The sequence below is a fragment of the Populus alba genome, chromosome 15 (genome assembly GCF_005239225.2).
Source record: "Populus alba chromosome 15, ASM523922v2, whole genome shotgun sequence".
In the NCBI taxonomy this organism is placed as follows: Eukaryota; Viridiplantae; Streptophyta; class Magnoliopsida; order Malpighiales; family Salicaceae; genus Populus; species Populus alba.
The window spans coordinates 13,923,344-13,932,694 of NC_133298.1; the positions used below are offsets into that span (position 1 = coordinate 13,923,344).

The 9,351-nt window shown below is 36.0% G+C and overlaps 1 long non-coding RNA gene across 1 annotated transcript; it reads right to left on the reverse strand.

Moving 5' to 3' along the window:
* Window positions 1–1,150: 1,150 nt before the first annotated feature.
* LOC140954598 (uncharacterized) lies at window positions 1,151–2,144 on the reverse strand. Its single transcript, XR_012167993.1, has 2 exons — window positions 1,716–2,144; window positions 1,151–1,562 (listed from the first exon to the last, which is right to left on the reverse strand). It is a non-coding gene; the product is annotated as an uncharacterized lncRNA (long non-coding RNA).
* Window positions 2,145–9,351: the final 7,207 nt, after the last annotated feature.

A 9,351-nucleotide genomic window follows, 5' to 3' on the forward strand; every position in this document is an offset into this window, starting at 1 on the left:
CGCCTTCGAGCCCTCGACCATCAAAGGTAGTGCATTTCCTATCCTACCTCCATTCGAGCGCGCCTTCGAGCCCTCGTCTTATTTCTTTTCGAGCGCGCCTTCGAGCCCTCGTTTGAGTTCTTTTCGAGCGTGCCTTTAAGCCCTCGACCATCAAAGGTAGTGCATTTTCTATCCTACCTCCATTCGAGCGCGCCTTCGAGCCCTCGTCTTATCTCCATTCGAGCGCGCCTTCGAGCCCTCGACCACCTCAGGTAGTGCATTTTCTATCCTACCTCCATTCGAGCGCGCCTTCGAGCCCTCGACCACCTCAGGTAGTGCATTTTCTATCCTACCTCCATTCGAGCGCGCCTTTGAGCCCTCGTCTTATTTTCGAGCGCGCCTTCGAGCCCTCGACCATCAAAGGTAGTGCATTTTCTATCCTACCTCCATTTGAGCGCGCCTTCGAGCCCTCGTCTTATATAAAAAAAAAAAACTTGTATTTTTCCACTGGGCAGGTAACCCATTACAATGTGACCATCTGGGCAGGTAACCCATTACAATGTGACCATTTGGGCCGGTAACCCATTACAACATACCATAAAAAAAAAAGAGAAAAAAAAAGAAGAGAAAAAAAGAGAAAAAAATCATCGTATTTTTCAATCATTGGGCAGGTCGCTTTGAACAATTAGACCACTCGTGAAATTCTTTGCGTTTCTTTTATCATTGAGCAGGTTCCCTACAACAATTTGATCCATTTCAAAAAAAAAAAGGGTCGTCTCCCAAATGATTTGTTTCTTGATTTCTACATCAATCTACTGTTTTCAAAGTTTTCAAAACTAAAAAATAAAAAAATAATAAAAAAAGAAGCAAATATTCTTTCTGTATCTGATTTTCTTTATAAATTTACTACACAAAGCTAAAAGAAAATGAAATCTTCTAATATCTTTATGTAAGTAAATATTATAAAGAGGGGGCAACTGTCATAACCCAATTTTTGAACAAATAATTCAAAGTTCATGGATGAAATTATCAAATTTGAGAGTAAATTGATCAGAAATTGAAGAATTAATAAGTTGAGAAATTTATTTAAATTTTGGATTAGTTTAATTAATGAAATTAGAAGAATTAATAAGTTTGAGGACTTAATTACACTTTGATTTAATTAATTAAATAAATTCAGGTATTTAATTGAAATTTATCCAAAAAGGGAAAAATTGAAAGAATTAATTAAGGATCAAATTGAATAATCCAGGAATTAAGGACTGTTTTGTAAACAGTGCACCAATTTAAGGATTTAATTGAAATTTATCCAAAAGGGGGCAAAATTAAAAGAAATGTTTTAATTGCTCAGGGGTCCAATTGCAAAATTTCCAATGTTCGGGGGTCAAACTGAAACTGTCCACGGGTTACTTGAAAACGTTGCCGTTCCTGGTGGAGTCCGTTGCTGCCGAAACGCTGCCGTGGCTGGTGGACCAACCGTGTGATCTTCTTATCCCGATTCAACCGGAGACCTGAAAATCTGCAACAAATTCAATCGTGGAACGAGTCCTTTGCACACGATCTCGTTCGTGGAGGATACAGTCCTGCAAAGGTAGGACTGATTAGAGGCAAGCTTGGGAAATCTCTATAAATGAGAGACTAAAAACCATACACCAAGGGGGCAGAAGAAAGAGGAGAGAAACCCAGAAAAATAACAAAAAGAGAAACCCAGAAAAACAGAGCAAACAAAAACATACACAGAGAGAAGGAGAGGAAGGGAATCCAGTTATACACAGAGAATTGTTCCCGCTATTGCCTTCATCTCTGCAGACGTCCCTGCATAAGAAAACCCGATACAAAAACCCAGAAAAAAGTCGCCGGAACAACGCAAACACAACACAAAAATACAGAACCAAGGCTGAAGATTCAACCCAGAAAGACAGAGTCAAGAACCAATAAAACGCAAGCCACAAACAGAGCAAAGAACGAGACCCAATTTCGAAAGGAGAAGCCAGCAACGTCCTCTGTTCTTCATCGCAAGGACTGAGAAAACAAAAAGAAAAGGAACAGCAGACGAACGGAGGGGAAGAGACTGAGAGGAGGAGGAGCTGCAGGAAGACTGAAGTATACGGGCACATAATCAAAAGGAACAAAGGAAAGCAGAAGAAGGAGAAGAGCAGAGGATGTAGTCGGCCAGCCAGAGCTTCGCCACTGTCTCCATCGCCTCGCAGACCAGGTAAGAAGCTCTCCTTTTCAATTAAGCATCTCTTACACTGTGCATGTGAATTTTAATTCACTTGCACAGTGCTGCTGAGCCCAGCCGGGCCACTGGTTTGGGCCAGTGGCCGGGCTAAGCCCAGCCCAAAAAATATAAAAATATAAAAATAAAAAGCAGAAAAATAAAAAGGTAGGAAAAATAAAAAAATAAAAATGTGTATGCGTGAATAAAAATAATATAAATTTATTGGTTTATTCACTGACGCCAGAGTCGGGAATAAAAAATACCGGTTTTAAGTTTATATTATTTTTATTCGTTTATTCAATTTTGTTTAGTTAGAAAAAAATAAGAAATATGTGCATTTCAAAAAAATAAATAAATGTATTATTATTTATTTATTCACTGGCACTAGAGTCGGGAATAAAAAATAATACTGATTTAAATTTATTTTTATAGCTACGTAATATTTACCAACGCCAGAGTTGGAAATATTCGTAGTTAAATATTCACTGGCGCCAGAGTCAGGAATATTATAAGCAAATTTTCATAACATAAATTAATAAACATTTAGCAATTTAAGACGAAAACAACAATGCAGCCTGCCTCAGGCAGGACGTTTAAGGGGTGATAATATCTTCTCTTTTACGTAACCAGTCCCGAACCATAGAATCTCTGTTGACCAGTCAGGGTTCCTAGTGACCGTAATACTAGGTGGCGACTTGATTAGTACTTAAAAGTGCATGTTTATCAAGGTTTTATATCATCATTTTGCACTTGAAGTATCAATAACTCCTTAACTAAAGCATGTTTTATAATAACAAGTTTGATATTATAAGATACCTTAATTTATGGTAAATGCTCATTTTAAATGCAGGACTATCACATAAATAAAAGGATTGATTGATGAGTTTAAGCATTGAAAGTTAAAGGACAAAGAGATGGCCAAACTTAGAAAAGAGATGTCGGTGCAGTCCAAACCGGAACATTGCTCGGTAATTGGATCATATCTGGAGCTCTAGATTTCGGATTTAGGTCCACTTTATATGGATGGAAAGGTAAGACAAAAGCCTACAACTTTCATGAGGAGCCCAAGATTTGAAAAGGTCGTTTTGAAGTCCAAATTGAAGGAACAACGAAGAAGTCCGAAGCTGTCCTGCAGCCCAAACACTATTTAGTGTTCAGCCCATATCTTGAGTTCTAGAAGTCCAAATGACCTCATCTTTTTTTTGTTGGAAAGCTGAGACAATTTCCTAGAACATTCTTGAGGATTCTGGGCAAATTATGATGTTAGCAATGACATCTTGATCAGACAAGAAGATAAGGATTGTTATCTAGTCAAGATGTGGCCACCCACTCATCAATTAGTCAACAAATCAATAGTTCCAAATTTTGGCCTATAAAAGGAGGCACTTACCATGTATTGAGGCATCTTGGTTTCCAGATCAAGATCATGCTCTTGCTTTCTCTCTTTGTATTGCTTATGTCTTGCTTTCATTAATATCAAGTTTATGCACTTCATTTCCTTTCTTTTACTTAGTTAACTTCTTTCTCATTTATGTTCTTATCTTGTTTATTTATGTTTCTTTCTTTCATTATGTTTAGTTAAGTTAATTATGTCAAGGTGAAAAGGGTACACTAATGGTGTAAGAATAAGTATAATATAAACTTAACATGGACCTTAACGTTGGATACTAACATGTTTTATATTTGTTATCTTGTTCACTTTTAATACTTTGCTTGTTAAATGGTTAATCTAGATTTATGTTGTATAACACTTGGTACAACAAATACTTGGTACTTTCATAGCCCATACTGTATGGTATAACCGACACCTGAGCTATGAAAGGGACTTGATTTGTTGTTAACTTAAGTTATAATCATGAATGCATGCCAACATTTACAAGTATTAGCTTTATTCGAATAAGATAACTAATGTAATCATGTTAACAATTTATAATCTGATTGGAACCTCCTTTATGTGTGGTTTCCAATTGAGTAATAAGAGTTTATATTATACTTGTTTGAAGTACCATTAGTGGATCCTCTAACCTTGACATTTGTTTTTATCGTTGTTTAATCCTTACGTTAATCTTTTATCTCAAAGTTCTCATTAATTTCTTCATCTTCTGTTGTTATTATTATTATTATTGTTATTATTATTATTTTACATTCTGTTTATACTATATAATATATATCTTTGATCTTTTCATAAAGTCAGTATATAGGCTGGAAACCTGTGACCCGATCTTTAGATCATTCTCAGGTATAACAACGCCACGTACTGAGTATTATTATTGTTGTTGTTGTTATTGTCTTGTTATTTATAATTTATACAATTAACCTCTCTGTGGTTCGACCCCGGTCTTGCCGGGTTATTTATTACTTCGACACTCCTGCACTTGGGAAGAGACATCAAGCTTTTGGTCGTGTCAAGTTTTTGGCGCCGTTGCCGGGGAGGTAAATTCTTGTATAAATTATAATATTTAATTTATTTTCTCTTTTCACTTTTCATTTTATCTATTTTTGTTTCCCTTGTTTTGTTTTGTTTTGTTTCTTTTTCTTCTATTTTCTTTTCTTGCTTTTATTCTCTTCTTACACGTGCATGAGAGTTTGGTCACGTACATTAAGTGGTAGACTTTGTAGGGTATCCTCATCATTTTCAGAAAATATGGCCGAAGAAGATAATCAATCGCTTCATAATGAGAATAATGAGAATAACCGTATGAGAACACTTAGAGACCACATGAATCCCACAAGAACAAGTGCACCCTCATGCATAGTTTTCCCTCCTGATGCATCTCATTTTAATTTTAAGCCAGGCATTATTCAACTTTTACCATCTTTTCATGGCTTAGACTTAGAAAATCCATACTTGCATTTAAGGGAATTTGAGGAGGTCTGTAATACCTATAATGACTCAAATTGTAGCATGAACACCATTCGATTAAAGCTTTTTTCCTTTTTCATTAAAAGATAAAGCTAAAACATGGCTACAAAATTTGAGACCAGGATCCATTCGTGCTTGGGATGAAATGCAACAACAATTTTTAAAGAAGTTTTTTCCATCTCACAGAACAAACTCTTTCAAAAGACAAATCATCACTTTCACTCAAAAACCAGGAGAAACATTTTACCAATGTTGGGATAGGTATCGAGATTTACTTAATACTTGCCCACATCATGGTTTTGAAACATGGAGATTGGTTTCACATTTTTATGAGGGTTTAACACCTAGAGATAGGCAAATGGTTGAATTGATGTGCAATGGAACCTTTGAAGATAAAGACCCTAATGAAGCAATGGAGTACCTAGACTTGCTAGCCGAAAATGCTCAAAATTGGGATACCACAGGTACTTATGAGGCACCAAGTAAAACTTAACCTCATACATCTAGTGGAGGTATGCACAACCTTAGGGAAGATCATGACCTTCAAGCCAAGTTTGCATCTTTAGCTAGAAAAGTCGAGGCACTAGAATTGAAAACGAGTGGTCAATTAAAATCTGTTCAAGACATTGTATGTCAAATCTGTGAAACAAATGAGCATGCAACCAATGATTGTCCAACTTTGCCTTCTTTCAAGGAATGCCTCCATGAACAAGCCCATGCTTTAAACAGTTTCCAAAGACCCAACCATAACCCATACTCACAAACATATAACCCTGGTTGGAGAAATCACCCAAATTTTAGTTGGAAGAGTGATAGCAACAATGCACAAACTTCACATCCACCGTTTCAAGCACACCATAATTTCCAAAATTCTCATGGATATGCACCTCCTTATGCTCCACCTCCTAGAAGAAATTTTGAGGAAACATTGCATGCATTCATTGAAAAGCAGGAGACAATTAACACTCAACTTGCTCAAAGCATGACCGATTTTAAAGATGCTCTTGCAAAATTAACATCTGCTCTCAGTTTCCAAGAGAAAGGTAAGTTTCCTTCTCAACCACAGCAAAATCCAAAGGGGCAATACAATGCAAATGCAAGTGGTTCTGGAAGCCAACACATGGATCAAGTCAAATCAGTCATCACTCTTCGTAGTGGTAAGGTTATTGAAAAACCCATTCTTGAACCTTGTGAGAAAGATGATGAGTCTATCTCTGAGGGTAAGGAAGGGGTTGAACCTGAACATTGCAAAGAAAAGGCTGATTCCCCGCCAGCACTTCCATTTCCTCATGTCATGACCAAACAAAGGAAAGTCAATCACAACTCTGAAATCTTTGAAATTTTCAAACAGGTAAGGATCAATATACCTTTGTTGGATGCTATTAAACAGGTTCCTTCCTATGCTAAATTTTTGAAAAGATCTGTGCACTGTGAAGAGAAAACTGAATGTGAAAAAAGAAAGCCTTTTTAGCCGAACAAGTAAGTGCCATTCTTCAGAACAATAATGCTTTGAAATATAAAGACCCTGGTTGTCCTACAATTTCTTGCTTTATTGGAGAACATAAAATTGAAAGAGCCTTACTTGATCTTGGAGCTAGTGTGAATTTACTTCCATATTCAGTTTTTCAAAGTCTCAATCTAGGTGAGTTAAAACCAACTTCTGTAACTCTTTTACTCGCCGATAGATCTGTAAAAGTGCCTAGAGGAATAATTGAAGATGTGTTAGTACAAGTCGATAAATTCATTTATCTTGTGGATTTTATTGTCTTGGACACGCAACCTGTTGAAGCATGTAATTCATTTCCTATTATTTTAGGACGTCCGTTTCTTGCAACTTCTAATGCATTGATTAATTGTAGGAATGGACTCATGAAGTTATCTTTTGGAAACATGACATTAGAGATGAATATTTTCAACGTTTGCAAGCAGCCTGGAGATGATAATGATTTACAAGAAGTAGATCATATTGAAGAATTAGTTCATGATCAACTTGAATCTACTTTGAGTAAAATTGAGTTGGATGAATATGAAGATTTGCAAATGATTTATTCTCAGGAAGAAATCACGGATGAAAAAGGCACCGAAAATATTGATGCCGATCTTTTGTCAAGAGTGACAACAGATTTGATATCTGACATCAACACCAATCGATGATTACTTTCCTGAAGAATCCTTACTTTCTCTCAGTTCAATGCCTTGGTTTGCTAAAAATATCAATTTTCTTGCAACAGGAGATTTGCCAGCTCACTGGAGTACCGAAGACAAAGGAAAGTTTTTGAACGAAGTGAAGAACTTTTACTTTAGATGACCCTTACTTATTCAAAAATTGTCCTGATCAAATATTTCAAAAATGCATTCCCGACAATGAGGTAAGTAATGTCATTAAACTTTGTCATTCTGAAGCATATGGGAGTCAATTCTCATCAAGAGAGACGACTGTAAAAATCTTACAAAATGGATTTTATTGGCCCACCATGTTCAAGGACACACATGCATTCTGCAAAACTTGTGAAAATTGTCAAAAAGTTGATACTGGTCAAAAAGTTTTGCTTTATAATTCTCAACTCCATTTATTTCCTGAAAAACTAAGATCAAGATGGAGCGGTCCATTTATTTTGAAACATGTGTATCCTTATGGGGCCCTTGATATTGAGAATCCAAAGAATGACAATGTTTTGAAGGTAAATGAACATCGTTTAAAAGCTTACTTTGATGAGTTTCCTAGTGAAAATGAATCCATTGGTTTGAATAATCTTATTGATAAAGGTTGATTATTTTGTTTTTCTCACATTTTTTTTTGTTGCTTTTTAGTGTGACTTTTGTTTTGCTAGTCTCTCACCCCGGTCAAATGGCGGATAACGGTACTCCGTGACTCTTAAGTCGGTTCTTTCAGTTTCCCAAATAACTGATATTTGTATATATTTGTACAATTCTCTGCTCTTTCTCCCTTCTTTGAATATTTTCCCCAATTCTAATTTTAAAATGGACACCACTCTTGAAAAGTTGAAAAGGTATTTTCCCGCTCTGCCTCAAAATGCGATTACAAAAATTTACCGTGCTAGGTGTGAAAGATTACGGTTGTTAATGAATCATGGAATTCCTGAAGATATTCGCTGGCTAATTGAAGCAAAGGTCTGATTATCAGGTGAGTCCTCCAATTCTTTCATTTCACACATGCCTGGAACAAGTAAAAGCACTTTTGCAAAGAAACGTCGTGCAAAACGACTGAAAGTCTGTCATCGATGTGCCAGATGAACTTGTAATGCGACATGTCGTTCTTTAGGAATGGTATCTGTAAACCGTGAAGATAAAATACAATTCATTAAGGATGGCCTGAGTAAGGGGTCTTTAGATAATCTTTTATTGACCCTTGAGACGCATCCTAGTGGAGATGTGCATCGTGTAATTCATGATTTATGGCCACAATTCCATAAAGAACATGATCGACTTAGTCTTGGGAATCTGACTAAAAAAGACCCTGTTTGCCAGTTTTTAAGAAAACTGGATGGGAAGCCTATCCCCGACCCATAGAGGGCGTTTAAGCCGTTCTTGGACGTAAAACCAAGGGAAGATGTGAGCCACAATCACAACTACTTGTACATACATGCTTTGTCAAAATAAAGTAAAAAGCTTAGATTAGATTTGAGCCTTCATTTGTGAAACCTTGTGTCTTTTGGTTTTATTAATAGCATATTATTTTGTTTTGTTACTTCTTATATTTGTTTTAAGTGTGTTTCAGGTTTGTCATTATTCGCTATTTCAGGTGATGTCTTCTATACTTTATCTTTCTACCTTAGGACATTGAGGACAATGTCTCGTTTTGGTTGGGGGGAGAGGGTTGTAGTTTAAAAAAAAAAAATAACTTGCTAACTGTTTTTGCTATTATTAAAACCATTTGACAAAATTGTTATTAGGATGGCAGAGTATGGAATCAATTTTATTGACTCTAGAGACGCATCTTAGTAAGTTTCATTACCAAGGTCTATCATAATACTTCTTGAAATATTCAGGTTTACAAACTCTCACATTGTTATCACTTGATTCTGCTCCTATACTCATTTAACAAGTATTATTAAACCTTCATTTTCACACACACACTTTAACATATGATTGTGGGTTGCACATTGGATTATTACATTAATTATGTTCTTTTGTTGAAGGTAACAACTTAGGGAAAAGGATAGTATATAATTTGCAAAGAAAAAAAAAAGAGATAGTATTGATGATAATAAAACGTGGATAAGTTTGGTTTCGTAGCCTCCCTAACCTAAGCAATTAAGCCCGAAGG